General features: G+C 47.2%; 1 non-coding gene across 1 annotated transcript; it reads left to right on the top strand.

Annotated features, from left to right (window-relative positions):
• Positions 1-1,931: 1,931 nt before the first annotated feature.
• On the top strand, positions 1,932-2,096 carry LOC121827033 (U1 spliceosomal RNA). The gene has a single exon (XR_006069179.1). It is a non-coding gene; the product is annotated as a U1 spliceosomal RNA (small nuclear RNA).
• The last annotated feature ends 13,741 nt before the right edge of the window (positions 2,097-15,837 follow it).

The raw sequence follows: 15,837 nt of genomic DNA, 5'->3' as shown, positions 1-15,837 counted from the left end.
GACAAGTATGTATCTATGAATATGAATGCACATATATGTGGAGAGGAGATACAAGCATATAGTCAATTGTTAGAGAAATCAGAACTGAGCTGGTCCATGGTGGCGCACATTTTTAATCCCAGCACTTGGGAGACAGAGGCAGGTGGATCTCTGTGAGTTTAAGGCCAGCCTGGGCTACAGAGCAAGTTTCAGGACAGCTGGGTCTACACAGAGAAACCTTGTCTTAGAGAAAAGGAGAAAGAAAGAAAGAGAGAAAGAGAGGGAGGGAGGGATGGAGAAAGAGAAAGAGAAAGGAAGAAAGAAAGGAAGGAAGAAAGGAAGGAAGGAAGGGGGGAGAGAGAGAGAGAAAGAGAGAGAGAGAGAAAGAAAGAAAGAAAGAAAGAAAGAAAGAAAGAAAGGAAGGAAGGAAGGAAGGAAGGAAGGAAGGAAGGAAGGAAGGAAGAAAGGAAGAAAGGAAGAAAGGAAGAAAGGAAGAAAGGAAGAAAGAAAGAATCAGAACTGCAAGCTGTCTGGGTCCAGGGATGGAGGCTTAAGTTTTTACTCATCTGGATATTTCTACTTTGGTGGCTGGGAACTATCAGAATGCCTTACTCATGGTTTAAATAAACATTTATTTAATTGAATTGTTAGCCAATGCATGTAGGAACAAGCTGGACCTACATGCTTTGTCTCTTATGAATAGAATAAAAATAGTCTGTGTAATTCATCAGATTATCTGATCAGCCTCTTGTTTCCCCTCGAGAGAGGACAACAAAAGGTCATGTGTAAGTGGCTAATCCTTTTCCACATCCAGCGGGTTAGCACCTTTGTGTGGATGGGTAACAGCTCAGTCAGAAACTTCATATGCATCTTTTGCTGGCTTTCACTTATGAAAGATGCTTGAAATACTTCAGCAGGGGCAGGTCCAGGGAGAGGTGGGGGCCAGCCCACATTCCGGGCCTCCCACAGCCGCCCTTGCAGAGGGAGCTTCTCCTAAGCAGGCATGCCACTGTGGGGACTGCAGTCACCTGTGTGTGGGTGGTGGCCATTTGCCTGCCTCTTGCTGTATTATGAGGGAAGAGTTTAATTACAATTCCATCTAATAATCTTCAGTGCCCTGGGAGGTCAATAAAGGGACTGTATATTCTTGTTTCTGCTTCAATTCCATTGACAGGAAAGCAGGCTGGGTGAGGCAAACTGGCATTTGAATTTGTCACTTTTTTCAAATGTGAGCCAAAAATGCCTGTTGCATTTTTAGTGAGTGTGATCATCACCCAGCAGCCTTGAGGCGTCTTCAAGTTGTGTTAAAGTTTGTACAAATCAGATTAGTCCCCATCTAAAGGGGACATACCATTTTAACAACAAAAAAGCCAGGGAAGCCGGCAGCTGTCAGCAGGGCAGGGCTTCGTGCCCCTGAGGACATCTGCTGGTACCTGGAAGTAGAGGTGGTTGTCAACCCCGGGACACTGGGCTGGGGGTGTAGCTCAGAGGCAAAGCAAATCACTGCCCTCCGTCCCCGAGAGGCCTTGGGTTGCTCCTCAGTGCTAAACACAAACAAACAGGCACTGGGGAGCAAGTGCTGATACCTGCAGCCAGTGGGTGGGTAGAGGCCAGAGATGCTCTTAATACCCCACTATGCACCCCACCAGGTACCCCAGGAAATAAATACCTGTCTCTAAATGTTAATAAGTCTTGAGGTTGCAAACCCTGATAGTAGACATACGGAGTAAAACACACAAATAGATTTTTAAAAATGTGTCTTTAAGAAATGAGTATGTTAAGCCGGGCGGTGGTGGCGCACGCCTTTAATCCCAGCACTCGGGAGGCAGAGGTAGGTGGATCTCTGTGAGTTCGAGGCCAGCCTGGGCTACCAAGTGAGTTCCAGGAAAGGCGCAAAGCTACACAGAAAAACCCTGTCTCGAAAAACCAAAAAAAAAAAGAAATGAGTATGTATACTTACCTGACAGGGGAGATACCATGATCACGAAGGTGGTTTTCCCAGGGCGAGGTTTATCCATTGCACTCCGGATGTGCTGACCCATGCGATTTCCCCAAATGCGGGGAAACTCGACTGCATAAGTTGTGGTAGTGGGGGACTGCGTTCGCGCTTCCCCCTATAAAGAATAAAAAAAAAGAAAAGAAAAGAAATGAGTATGTGGTCTAGATAAGAGATTAGAGGCACGGAATAAATTTTTGGTGGCCCCAAGTGTAGGTTATTACATTTCTACCAGGTATCAGAGCATGCTTTGAGAGAGGCAGAGAGGCCCCTGAGGTCTTACAGAGGATGAATTGAAATCCTTCTCATTTTAGGCTGGAGAGAGGAGATGGCTCAGCAGGTAAGAGCACTGGCTGTGTAAGCGTGAGAACCTGGAGCCACCGCCCCGGGGTGTGTGGCAGAGACAGGGGATCTCTGGGGCTGGCTGCTCACCAGCCTAGCTGCAGGTTCAGAGACACCCTGTTCCAAGGTCCTAGGGGAGAGGGTGCTAGAATAGGACACCTGATGTCCTTCCCCGACCTGTGTGACCACCCACCACACACACACACACACACACACACACACACACGCACACATGCATGTATGAACACACACAGAAATGCATAAAATGATTATGATTTTTGTATTAGTATCTATACCCTGTAAAAAGCAGAACAATGACAAGAATAAACTCCACCCATGCTTAGGAGTTAACCACCACCAGTCAGCCCTTCAGATTGGAAGAGGTGAACTTTGTTCTGTGATTACGAAATCACTCCCAAAGGCCAGAAACAGCTTGGAGCTCAGAGACAAATTATATTTAAAGATGAAAAGAGAGGAACCATTCAGTCGCCTCAGAGAAATTATTGCATCATTTCCTTGTGTGTGGTTCAGGTTAAAAATAACCTCTAAGCCGAGTGGCAAGTCCACTGTCCTGTCAAAGAGAATTAGGAAATTGCCTCTCGGCCAGGTTGTGGGTAGGGTGGAGAGGAATTATTCCTGGAGGAAGAACTACCTGGCTGGGCTTTACATCAGAACTCTGCATTTCTGACTTGAGGGTTTGTGAGAGCCCAGCGGCCCAGGAACACACCTGTGGTGGAGGTGGCTGTCCCAGGTGGTGGCTCTTTTGTTCTGCTGCGGCCTGAGCGCTCACGGAGAGAGGAGGAACCATAGGCGCTGTGCTCACTGGGCCAGAAGCCGAAACACAGCAAAAGCTAACCACCGTACACAGAACTCAGAAGCCATGGGAGCTCCTTGGCAGCAGGCAACACACGGGGACAAGAACAGACACGTCCTTTGCAGGGTGGCAGCCGTGGGTTGAAGAAGAATGGAGGGGCAGCCCTGGTCAGACAAAAGGCAGCCTCTTGTCCTTCAGATTCACGGCAGGTTTGGCCAGGGGCAGCCTCCCCCTGCTTGCCACTGTGTTAAAACAACAATAACAAGCAAACCTCTAAAGTCCGAGTTCGAAGGGCGTGCTGTGGCTCTGCCTTACACACTGAATCCGGTCACTGAAGTAACAGGCTGACACCATGGTCCCTCCAGCCTTGTACAGTAGGTTTTGAGCTTTCTTCATAATTCAGGCCAAGCCTTATTGCTCTGGAAGGATCAGCCAGCTTCCTGCTCCTCAACCAGCTCAGAGTGTGTGCAAATTTGCATATTGTGGTAATTAGTACTCCAAGATTCAGGATGACTGTTTTTTTTTTTTTTTTTTTGAGGTCACATTGCATTGAAGTGGAAGAAAATCTACATACCTGACCTTGGGAATCTTCCCCCCTCTCCTCAAAACCACCATCGTCTGAGTGTAACTTTCAGCAAATGGGCAGTAGCACAAGGTCCCATGCAGCAGGCCGAAGTAAACGAGAGTGTGGTTTTCTTAGAATAATCTAACCCATGTGGTGGAGGACAACACCAGCTAGACAGGGTTTCAGTCTGAACTCACTGCTTGCTGGGTTTCTGACCTTGAGTACTACACACCAGTTTTACAGAAGCAGTTATTGTTCATTTTTACATTAAAAAGTGTGTGTGTGTGTGTGTGTGTGTGTGTGTTGTATACACCTGCATGTTCGTGTGTGTGTGTGTGTGTGTGTGTGTGTGTGTGTGTGTGTGTGTGTTATATGCACTCACATGTTCATGTGTGTGTATATAGGTCCATATAGAGGCCAGAGGCCAGCCTTCAGTGTGTTCTTCCATTGCTATCCACCTTAGTTTTTGAGACTGGGTCTCTGATGGAGCCTGGAGCTCACTAACTGGCTGGACCATTCGGCCCATGAGTTCCAGGGATCTATTTGTCTCTGGGGTAATAGACAGATGACATGCACCAGCCTTTTTTTTTTTTTTAAGAAGCTGGAGATCTGAGCCGGGCGGTGGTGGTGCACGCCTTTAATCCCAGCACTCGGGAGGCAGAGCCAGGAGGATCTCTGTGAGTTCGAGGCCAGTCTGGGCTACCAAGTGAGTCCCAGGAAAGGCGCAAAGCTACACAGAGAAACCCTGACTCAAAAACCAAAAAAAAAAAAAAAAAGAAGAAGCTGGAGATCTGAACTCAGGCCCTCATGCTTATATGGCAAGATTTGACTGATGAATCCATTTCCACAGTCTCGAGACTCAAGTATTTCACCACAAAATGTAAATAAGATTCCTTGCTTCTTGGACCTATACTGTAAAATGAATGAGCTGATGTATGCAGGAACTTTGCATGGAGCATGGAATTTGGTGTGTGCTTAATTAAAATAGTCTTTGCTATTTTTTTTTTATCTTGGATATTTTCTGCTAAAAGTACGACGTCTCTAAGCGACATGTGCCACTAGTGATTACATCAGACATTTTAGATCAGAAGCTATAATGCTCACTGTATTCATCTTAGCAAAAGGCAAGACATTTACCATTGACATGATGACCAAAAATATGTTTGTGAGGCTCTTACCAGGTAGAACCAAAACATGCTCACTCCTAGTGAAATCTGTAACCTGAGAGAAATCACAGCTAGGTATATACAAGACAGTGTGAGTCTTCTGTTAGAAAAACACTCATGAAGAGCATGACATCATTTGGTTTGAAGGCTGAAGAGATTTGGTCAGCACAAGTATGCAGTAGCTCCAGGGAGATACTGGGAAGGCAGCCAATAACTTCTGACCTACAGGCAGAAAAGAGCCTCAGGGAATTGAAAGGTCTCTTATCACATTTTAATTCAAAAAATAAAACCTACCACATTAGAGCCAGAGTCTATAAACGGAGTGAGGCATCAGGAGGAACACGTCAGGTGGTGAACAGTGCATTCGGTGGAGAGCGGTCTGCATGTCGTGCCGGTGAGAAGGAGCGTCGTCTGTGCTTCTCTCCAGCTTCGTCATCAGAACAGACGGGTAGGAGGAACCAATGAAAGTCTCCTGTGTTGTATAATTTGATAATGCCAAGGTACCTTCACATACAGGAACTTGTAAGTGAGGAGACTTGATTGACCGACTGGTCTATCCACCCACTGAACCTACCTACCCATCCATCCATTTCTGTCCATTCACTCACCCCGTCCAGCAGATATTAATTGAATACACCTCTTTGCCAAGCTCTCAGCTGCAGAGATGGAGAGGTCTCAAGAAGCTTGGGGGCAGTACACACAGTCAGTTAGAGGCCACAGATGCACGGTGAGAGGTTCCGTCTGTGCATGCTTTTCCGTTTTTAATTTGAGGGTAAGGACCTTTTATCCTGACTTTGGGTGATTTGGGGAAACTAACCACTGATTAGGTGGCTCTTGCCTTTCTCGCTAGCCCACGTTCGTCATCTCCAGAGAAAACAGCTCTGTGGCTCGGAGCCTCTAATGGGGCCGTTTCCCCCACGGGCTGTCTTCACTCCAAGTGAGGCAGGGTTATTTACTGCAGACTTCGTCACTGAGGATCCCGTGGAGAGAATGCAGGACTCACATTCACTTTCAGCCAGAGTGGGTTGGATGGCAGCCGTCTATATATACTCCCCTTCTGATGTGTAGACAGGGACCGGTCAGAAGTATAGTTTTTAAAAAAACATTCAGAATAAGTTTTAAAAATCCAAATATAATTCCCAGGTCAGTATCAAGCTGCTACTTACTGCTCATTTTTTTTGTGTGTGTGTGTGTAAATTTTGTGCTTTTTGCCAAGTATTCAATCAGGATCATTATTTTTTTAATCACAAGCAAAGCCTAGTGCTTTTAAAAACAAACAAAACCAAAACCAAAACCACCCCAGCTTCCAATTAAAGGCAGTGCCTATCTGTTTTAGAAGCTGGTAAGATTGAAATTGGTTTTCATACTTGTAAGTTACAGTAACTTTTACCTACCTGGACCTGGATTGTAGTTTTGACAGGAATGGATGAGAGTTGGACTGCTGTTAGCTATGTCCCCCCCTGCTTTGGAGGTGGGGGGTTTGAAACCCCGACACCATCCGTCAAGTTACCTCAGCTGTGGTGTACAGGGTGTTCCCTTCCAGGCTTGCTGGGCCATCCCATCCATTCCCATCTAGACATTATCACCCAGGCAGACAACGAATCAATCAAATCAACACGGACGGATTTATCCAGGGCTTATTACGCACGTAGAACAGTTCCAGGGCTCTGTTTGGAAGGGATGCAGGGAGGCCTAAGGCACATCCCTTCATTATACGAACAGCCACACAATTGTCTCCTTGAAACACTGTCTGTCTTGATCGTTCACTTTGAATAGCGCTGTGATTTTAAGCTACCAGGTTAAATATTATTACTGCTTTTGTACTTTCAAACTGAAATGAGTCCTTGCAAGGGGTGGGGAGGAAAGGCCCACAGGCTCCTTGTACTGGTCTGCTGTTTGGTCTTTGCAATTGCTGCTGATCCGGAGCTGCTTAGAAAGGATTGTACATCCTGTCTGCGCAGGAGTGCACAGACAAGGCTTCACGGAAGTGTTTTCCTCCCTGGTGTCTCCACGGCTGAGACTGTGGAGACCAGCCAGGCCCAGGCAGGCCCTGCTTATCGGTTAAGTTTTGCTGCCTCTGAAGGAGCATGAGGCTGACCAGCAGGCAGACAGACTTAGATGTTCCATCTATCGCCCTAGTAAAGGGGAAGTATCCTTGTTATGTAATAGTCTGATTTCGTGAGAAATCCAGACCCTTTTTGTTATAAGCAAAGCCACAGTGAGGAGTTGAAACGGCAGCGTTCTCCTGCACCTCCAGGCCTGAGCACTGGGGAGCACTGTCCCGGGGAGCACTCCTTTGAAGTGTCAGTCATACAGTGCGAGCTCTGAGCATTGTAAGTGCACAGACGGTTCCAGATGTTTTAGTGATCTTTGGAAGCTGTGCAGCCAGCCCCACAACCGAGGTTTTAGAAGATTTCACTTCTATCTCTTCCCCTCCTCCTTCTCCTCCTCCTCCTCCTTCTCCTCCTCCTCCTCCTCCTCCTCGCCCCTCCTTTTCCTGCTTCTGTCTGTTCAAACTCAAACTTCCTCCAACTCTCTGGCCAGGGCAGCCATTGTTTTGCTTTCAGTCTAGAAATGTTGTAAGAAGGGAATGCTAAAGTGGGCTGTGTTTTGTGCCTGGCTTCTTTCACTTAGCAGACTGCTTTCAGGGTTCATTCATGCTCCTGCTTGCATTCATCCTTCACTCCTTGGGGCTGTGCTGCCCTGTCATTTGGAGAGGCCCTGCTGTTGATTCAACTGTCAGCTGGGTGTGTTGAGATAATTCTAGTTTTTGCTGTAATATCTACAGTCACAGATGACTATAACACATGACACTAATGTTTATGTGAGAATTTATCCACTATTGATTTTCTGTGGTTTGCCTCATTTTTTAAAGATTCAGACATTAGGGTTGTGTGATATAAAGTATATGCGAGAGAAGGATGCTATCATCTAGTTAAGGCTGGCTGCAGTTAAAACACAGGTGTATTTGATTTGTTTGTTTATTTTGGAAACAATGTCTTGCTATGTAGCCTTGGCTGGCCTGGAACTCTCTGTGTAGACCAGGCTGACTTGGAATTTATAGAGAGCTGCCTACCTCTGCCTCTCAAGTGCTGGGATTAAAGGAATGCACTTCCATGCCTGGCAGGTGTATTTGAAATATTGCCTAGGATTACCTTCAGGATATGTGCTTGAGGTATGTATGAAGCATAAATGCATGAAGTGGGTACCATCCCTGAAATATCTCCTCATATTCACTCAAATATGAAAAAATAAATATGAAATAAAAAAAACCACTCTGAACTCAAGCATTTTGAGTAAAGAAATGGCTAACCCATATAGAAATCAGGGCTCAGAGAAGTTAGCAAACTCCTCTCAGCATACAAAGCCAAGAAACTGCAGGGCTGAAATTCTAACTGATGTCTTCTGTCCCCCGAGGATGTAAAGTGGGCAGTTCTGAGTGAGAAGCTATTGTGTCAATAGCTGAGAGCATAAAGATGGCAGGGGCATCACCCCTCACCTGAGGAGTTCGTGGTACGTGCTTGTAGAAACAGAGAAGCCCAGTCAGCCATGCGGAATTCATCAGCTAAAGAGCTGGAGGTCTGCTCTGCAGGAATTGAGGGGCCCCGAGTGAGCAGACGAGACCATTGCCAGCAGATGTCCACTCTGCCTGGCAGTGGGTGAGAGGTACTGAGCATCTGGCTGGGGAAAGAAGTGGTGGGAAGGGAGAGAAGAATGTGGAGACTGTGGGAGGAAGCAAGACCAGCCTCGGAGGCTGATTCTGTTCCGGCGTCAAAGAACACGTCACATTTAGTCACCATGGAGCTGACAGGAGTGACCCCTCTTTGGGTCATCCAAGGCAACCATACCAGAAAAGTTTTCGATGATTGTTCCCCCATTCTTTTTCAGGGGGAACCCCCTTGATGCCTCTGGGTGCTCGCTGTGTCAGAATTGGCTTGAGGTTTATTTCTTTGGGTGTCCTGAACTTACTACTGAATGTGGGGAGTCCTGCTCTCTACCACGTTTCTCCCTGTTGCACTGAAGCTATTTTGGAGCCTGTGATTTTCCTAGTTTTGGTCCAAGTTTCAGGGTGCTGGCAGTTGTGTGGTCCAACCCCTGCAATATGTTCCCCCATCTGCCGCGGTTTCCACAGTTTAGCCTGAGAGATGCTGAGTGAAGCCACGCCTGCTGGTGGGTTCACATTGCAGTGTCTCCCAGATTCATACTTTCCTCTAATAGACGCAGGCGCGTATCCCCATGCAGCAGAGCACAGGTGAGGACTACCCATTAGCTTGATTTTGATGACTCTGGGCACCTCTGTGCATCCTTCTCTCCTCCATTATCTATCTCTCCTGTTAGTCTGTGGGAATGAGGTGAAAAGTTTAAAATACCCCATGACTAGGGATGATCAGGGCATTTCATGATAAAAACATTTAGAAGATGTCTCTAGAATTGGGATCTGTCCTGCCTCCGAGACACAGCCTCGTGTAAAGAGCCTGTTACTGATTTTCACTGGTAACAAACAGCAGGGGACTCCCGTGAGACCCAGGAAAGGACGACCTAGGCCTCATGTTCCTGCATGAGAAATGGGGGCAGAATTCACAGCTCCAGAGCTGGAGGGCTGGCTCAGTGGTTGGGAGCACTTACTGTTCTTACACAGGACCCAGACTTCATTTCTCGCTCCCACATGGCCGTGCGCTGTCTATGGTTATTGTTCCAGGGATGCCCTCTTCTGATATATGAGCACCAGGCACACATGTGGTGCACAAATATGCATACAGGAAAACACACACACATGTAATGAAACAATATTTAAAAAAAGAAAGAAAGAAAGAAAGAAAAAGATTGCTGCCTCCTGAAGTGGGTGCCAGCCAACCACGGCTGAGTAATACTCAAAACGGACATGGGCTATTTCCTTCTTTCTCCTCGGCCCTTACTTTCTGTTTTCAGGTGGGAAGCCCTTACCTCCTGAAGGCAACTTGGATACAAATGCTGCCTTCAGAATCAGGATTTTGAGTGTTTGATCTTGGCCTTGTTTTCAACAACATAGAACAAACTATTATCAACGTGCTGTGCCTCAGCCTTCCCTTCAAGTAAGATGGGGTTGCTGAGCATCCAATGAGCAGATGTGTATCACTCCCCCCTGGGGTGATACTGTGTTCCCCAAAATGCTGTGCACCCTAGTAAACTTATCTGGGGTCAGAGAACAGAACAGCCACTAGATATAGAGGCCAGAAAATGGTGGCACACACACCTTTAATCCTAGCATTCAGAAGGCAGAGATCCATCTGGATCTCTGTGAGTTCAAAGCCCCACTGGGAACAGCCAGGCATGGTGGCACACACCTTTAATCCCAGGAAGTGATGGAAGGGAGCAAAAAGGTATATAAGGTGTGAGGACCAGGAAGTAGAATCTGGTTAAGCTTTTAGGCTTTTAGCAGCAGTTAAGCTGAGATTCATTTGGATGAAGACTCGGAGGCTTCCAGTTTGAGGATACAGGATCAGCTGAGGAATTGGAGAGGTGAGGTTGGCTGTGGCTTGTTCTGTCTCTCTGATCTTCCAGCATTCACCCCAGTACCTGGCCCTGGGTTTGTTTTTATTAATAAGACTTTTTAAGATTCATGTTACACCCCTCACCCCCAAATCTTAGGATCCTCTCTTAGGTGACAGATGCAGCCCTTCACTCAGCATTGGGCATGTTGCTTATGCCATTTTTCAGATGAAACTTCTCATGCAGCTTGGAGTCCATGACAGTGAGATCTATAGCCAGATAGATTCTGACTTCAGAGAAAGACTCAACTTGAACTGTTCTTGCATGGACAAATTTTCTGTGGCCCTGAGCCTCCCAGCAGGCCTCTTCTCTGAGAGGAAGAGGAGTTGGGAAACATTGGATATTTTTAAATCATGGTAAAATATGGATGAGGCAAATTTTTCTATTTTAGAGAAGTTCGAGTGCTCGGCCGGTGCCTTCATCAAGTCCATTAAGAACGAAGCGTCATTAAGTACACTTACACTGTTGTGTGGTCAATACCTCCATCCATCTCCAGAACTTTTCCATCTTCCCCAACTGAGACCGTGTCTATTAGATGCTAATGACTGCTCCCAGCCGCTGGTACCACCATTTGTCGTCCTTTCTATGAATTTGGGTGGGTGAACTGGTTATTAGTGAAGTCAGTGTTAGTCATCTTCCTGTTGCTCTGGCAAAATACCTGACAGAAACCAACTTGAAAGAGAAGAGTTGAGTCTGACTCATAATTTCAGAGGTCTCAGTCCATGGCCTCATCCCAACAGCTCACTAAACTACAAATCCATCGATGGATCAACCCATTGATGAGGTAAAGGCCTTCATCATCCAGGCCTTAAGCACTGTTGCACTGGAGACATGACCTTCAACACACCAGCGTGTGGAAGTTATTTATGAGCCAAAGTATTTTTTCCCTCCATTTAGCTGCTTGAACAACGTCACAGGGATGTGAGGGTCTAAACTCATGCTGCAGCTGTAGTCAGGAAGCCCATTTTCTTCCTTTCATTCAGCCTAAGATCCCAACCCACGGACTATGCTACCCACATTTGGAGTGGGTCTTCCTTGCTGTGGAATAATCCTCTTGTACACTGTAAAGATTTGTCACTCAAATTGGTTTAAGAAAACGTTGATTCCCAGTAGCCAGGCAGGAAGTGTAGGCAGGGTGGCAAACTAGGGGTGACGGGAAGGAGAAGGGAGGAGTCAGAGGAGCTGGGAGAGATGCCAGCCAGCTGCCGAGCAAGCAGGACACATAAAAGTAAGGTAACAAGCCATGAGCCATGTGGCAAAGCATAAATAGAAATATGGGTTAATTTAAGTGTAAGAGTTAGCTAGTACGAAGCCTGAGCTACTGGCTGAGCATTTATAAGTGATATTAAGCCTCTAACTCAATTATTTGGGAAGTGGCTGCCAGGTATTTGGGAACAGGTGAGTGGGAGAGAAATGTCCATTTATACTTCCTGCTTCAATTAACCTAATCTAGATGACCCCATATAACACTAGAGGCTTTTTTCTATGGTGATTCTAGAGCCTGTTGAGCTGAGAAGCATCATTAACCTCTGTATTAGTCACTGTGGTAAAATGCCATGACCAACTGCAACCTAAGGAAGAAAGGGTTTGTTATGGCTTATGGTCCCAAAGGAGGAGGAGTCCATCACGGCACGGGGGAAGGCATGGGTAACAGTCTGTTATACACACACAGGAATCAGAGAGAGAACAGGAAGTGCAGGGGGCTATCAACCCTTGAAGCGCCCTTCCCCCAGCAAGTCCACACCACTTAAAGGTCCCAAACCTCCCCAAACAGTGACAGTAGCTAGGGCTTCAGTATTCAAATGTGTGAGCCCATGTGGATATTTCTCATTTAAACTACAACTCAATAATGGGAGTGGGGTGCAGGTCCGATCATTCACCTGACAGAGACATGGCATGCTCCTTTGGGAACGGCGCACTGGCTAGCAGGTGCTTTTCTCCTCTCCTGTGAAAGCTTATGTGAATAGCATTTACACAGATGTTTCATCCAAAGATCAGGGCTCAGGGGTAGTGCAAGATGGACAGTGAGAAAATCCTCAGCTTACTCAGGTTTGCTTTTTAAATACCCACTGTGCAGATTCTTATCCTAACTACAAGGCACCCTTGCTTATCATCCTCACTTTAGACCGTCAAATAATATTGAAAATTCCCTGTTTCTCAAGTGTATTTGAGTCCCACATAGGCTGACTCTCCAGGCCGTGGGTATAAGTGATACACATTTGGGTTTTTGCAAGCTGTGACATCTAGAAGTCAGCTGATTGACATTTTCCCTTGGCACCAAGTAAAAAGATGGGAAGGAAACACAGCTTTGATTTGATGCTGGGAAGATCAAGTGACAACACACAATGCATGGACAGTTCTGGATCAAGAATGCCGGCCTCACTAAGATCAATGGCCCTGGAATGGAAGGGCTGCCATGACTGGGCAGATGTTTTCACCACTGGCCACACCACTGTGACATTAACAACAGTGCTGTGGGGACATCAGCAGCATGTCCTCAGAAGGACAGGGACACTTTTCCACAGGAAAGTATTGCCAAGTGCGGACCACTCTCGGATGCTTGAGGAAATCATACGTGAAAGGACCTGGTGGGTGCTGAGGGGGTTGTTCTCCGTCTGCAGGCGAGCGCTGCCATCCTTGCCTTTGCTCTGGTGTCCTCCTTGAGGAGCTCTCACCAAAGGCTGGGCCCATCGGCCAGTATGTGCCTTCAGTGGCTGGCCTTCTAGCCAGAGCCGCCTGGTCAGGGCATGCTCCTGACCTCTGAGGACAAGTACTGAATGAGGAGGCAGAGCAGGCCGAGTCCACTGGGAGCCCCTGGGCCCTCAGGTCATGTGAAGATGAGGCCGGGGCTCGTGTCATGGGAAGCTAGCAGCTTGGGGTAGAGTGGGGGGCAGAGGTCAGGACCCTGTGAGCAAGAGCAGACGTGCAGGGAGGGACGGAGACAGGACCACACTGACCCTGGGAGAGGGACAGAGACAGGGTAGTGGCTGGACGCCTTTGTAGGTCCCTGAAGACCCACAGAGCTTCCTGTGTCAGGATCTCATGGAGGAACCCCTCGGCTTCAAGATAAGCCCCTCCTTTACTGTGATTTCAGGAGGGCAGGGAATCAGTCCTTGCTTCCACCAAATGTTCTTTGTGGAAAGGACTCTGATGAGAAGCCTCTGCATGTCCAAAGCAAAACAGGGTCCTCTTGCTACTCATTTTACAAATGCCTCTCCAGAGAAGAGGTGCAGTAGCCAGGAGGCACAAGGAAAGATGTCCTGCCCCATCATCGTCCTCAGAGAAATACAAATAAAGACACAAGGAGATATATCTTCATACCCATGACGATGGCTAGTTTCGTAAAGGAGCAGAATGTAAGTTCTCTCAAAGCTGCAGGAACTGGGGCCCTGGTGGGAAGGAAACAGACAATATAGCCCCCGTGGAGAAGTCTGACAAGTCCCCCAAAATCTAGACTAGAATTCTCATATGATGCACGGTCTGGATTGCTTTTCTCTTGCTATGATAGACCATGACCAAACGCTATGCGGGAAAAGCAAGGCCAGCAGAAACCGAGGCAGAGAACAGGGATGGATGCTGCTTCCTGGCTGCCTCCCCCAGGCCTGCTCAGCTGCTTTTCTTAACATCTCAGGCCCACCTGCTGGGGATGGTACTCTCGATAGTGGCTTGGTCCCTCCCTTATCAATTAGCAGTTAAGACAACGCCCAAAGGCTATTATGACTGGGCTATTTCCTCAGTTGAGATCTCCTCTTCCCAGGCATGTTTAAGTCTGTGTTGAGTTGACAAAACTATGACAAGGCAGAATTCCACTCCTATTTACCCACAGGAAGTGAAAGCTGACCGTCAAACCCAAATGTGCATCAACACGTGAACTGAACAAATTGTGGTAGATCCATACACTGGAATATTACTCAGCCTTAAAGGGGACAGGCATCCTAACACACGCTCAAACATAATTCATCCTTAAGGATCAAGTGAAACCAGCTAGACACAGAGGAGCAAATGTATGAGTCCTTTCACGAGCTGCTAGAATAAAGCAGCTTCATAGAGACAGAAAGCGAGATGGTGATTATGGAGACTGAGACAAGGGGGAGATGGGAGCTGCCATTTAAGGAACACGGAATTATAATTAGAGAGCCGCACATCCTGACCACTAGATCACCAGGAGAGCTAGAGTTTTTATTTGAGACAATGAGACGCTTCCAGAGGTGGAGAGCAGGGCGGTCGGTCATACAGTATCACGAACGCATTCTTGTCTGTGAGCGGTACACAGAAAAGCAGAGTGGTAAACTTTATGGACATTTTGCCACTAAATAACTGCAGAGAGGGATGTGTGCCCAGCAAGCTCCTGCACTGCTGGCACTTTGCTGAAGCCTTGCATCTGACGCCCATCTCTCCGTCTGAGGTCTGGGAGGAGGAAGCCGGGTTCTGACTGGCCTGATAGCAGCTGGTGTTTCCTAAGGCTGGTTGTCCAGAGATGACCAAGGAAGGCTGGTTTTGACTTACTCATTGAATTGCCCTGCGTCTTTGATGAATGCCCTCGCTGAAATCCCACCGCCCCAGCATATGGCACCACAGTCTTTCTTGTGCTGTGGCATTCTACCCACACGGAACACAAAGACATCTCTCTGAGCTCGGTTGCTAAAATTAAATTAATCTAAATATCTAAGGAAGGAATGTAGTTAGTACAATACACCCCTATAATAGAATATTATGCAGCCATTAGGTTTCCTAGTTCTAGGGAAATTTATATCATTATATAAATATCCTACACAATACCAATGTGGCAATATATTTTGTTGGGAGAAAGAGTCAGGATGATGTAGGGAAGTGTTCACAATAGATATTAAGTGACTTTTAATGAGTGGGAAAAAATTGGATAATTATCACTATTCCAATTTGTCATAACTAGGCAGGAGAGCACTGTAGGGAGGACATCAGTTAGCGGTGGTTATTTCAGCCCAGGAAGGGCTGGGTGACTTGAGCATTGCATTGACATTCTTTTCCTGTCGGCGTTGCCGTTCTCATATTCAGGTGGGCTGGCTGTGCCGCACAGGGGTAAGCCTGGCACAGCATGCCTAGGACAGTGTGTTAGGGCACAGGAACTTGGCTGTGACCACAGCCTGGAGTGAGGTTGTCATGCATGCTAAGAGCGTCTGGGAATGCCAGTTTCTATCCTGGTGCTTCTCTCGAGACCTCCGGTTAGGGCATCCTTTGTTTTGTAGGCCACTGATTTGAGATGTGCAGGCTGCCACCTGCTTCTTCGGCTAAAATCCGAAGCTCTCCCTGCCCGCTGCTTGTTCTTGCAACTCCAGGGCCTGTCCTGACCATTGCTGTGTAGCCACCACTGGGCGGACCCTCCTTCCGCTACAGGGCCAGTGGAGGCATCCACCGTCAAATGCATCAGAGTCCCCAATTCATAGCTTACTCAAAAGGACAAGTGACC

This window comes from Peromyscus maniculatus, chromosome 1 (assembly GCF_049852395.1).
Source record: "Peromyscus maniculatus bairdii isolate BWxNUB_F1_BW_parent chromosome 1, HU_Pman_BW_mat_3.1, whole genome shotgun sequence".
Lineage (NCBI taxonomy): Eukaryota > Metazoa > Chordata > Mammalia > Rodentia > Cricetidae > Peromyscus > Peromyscus maniculatus.
Note: the sequence above shows the minus strand (reverse complement) of the source record. Positions and strands in the feature narration are given on the sequence as shown.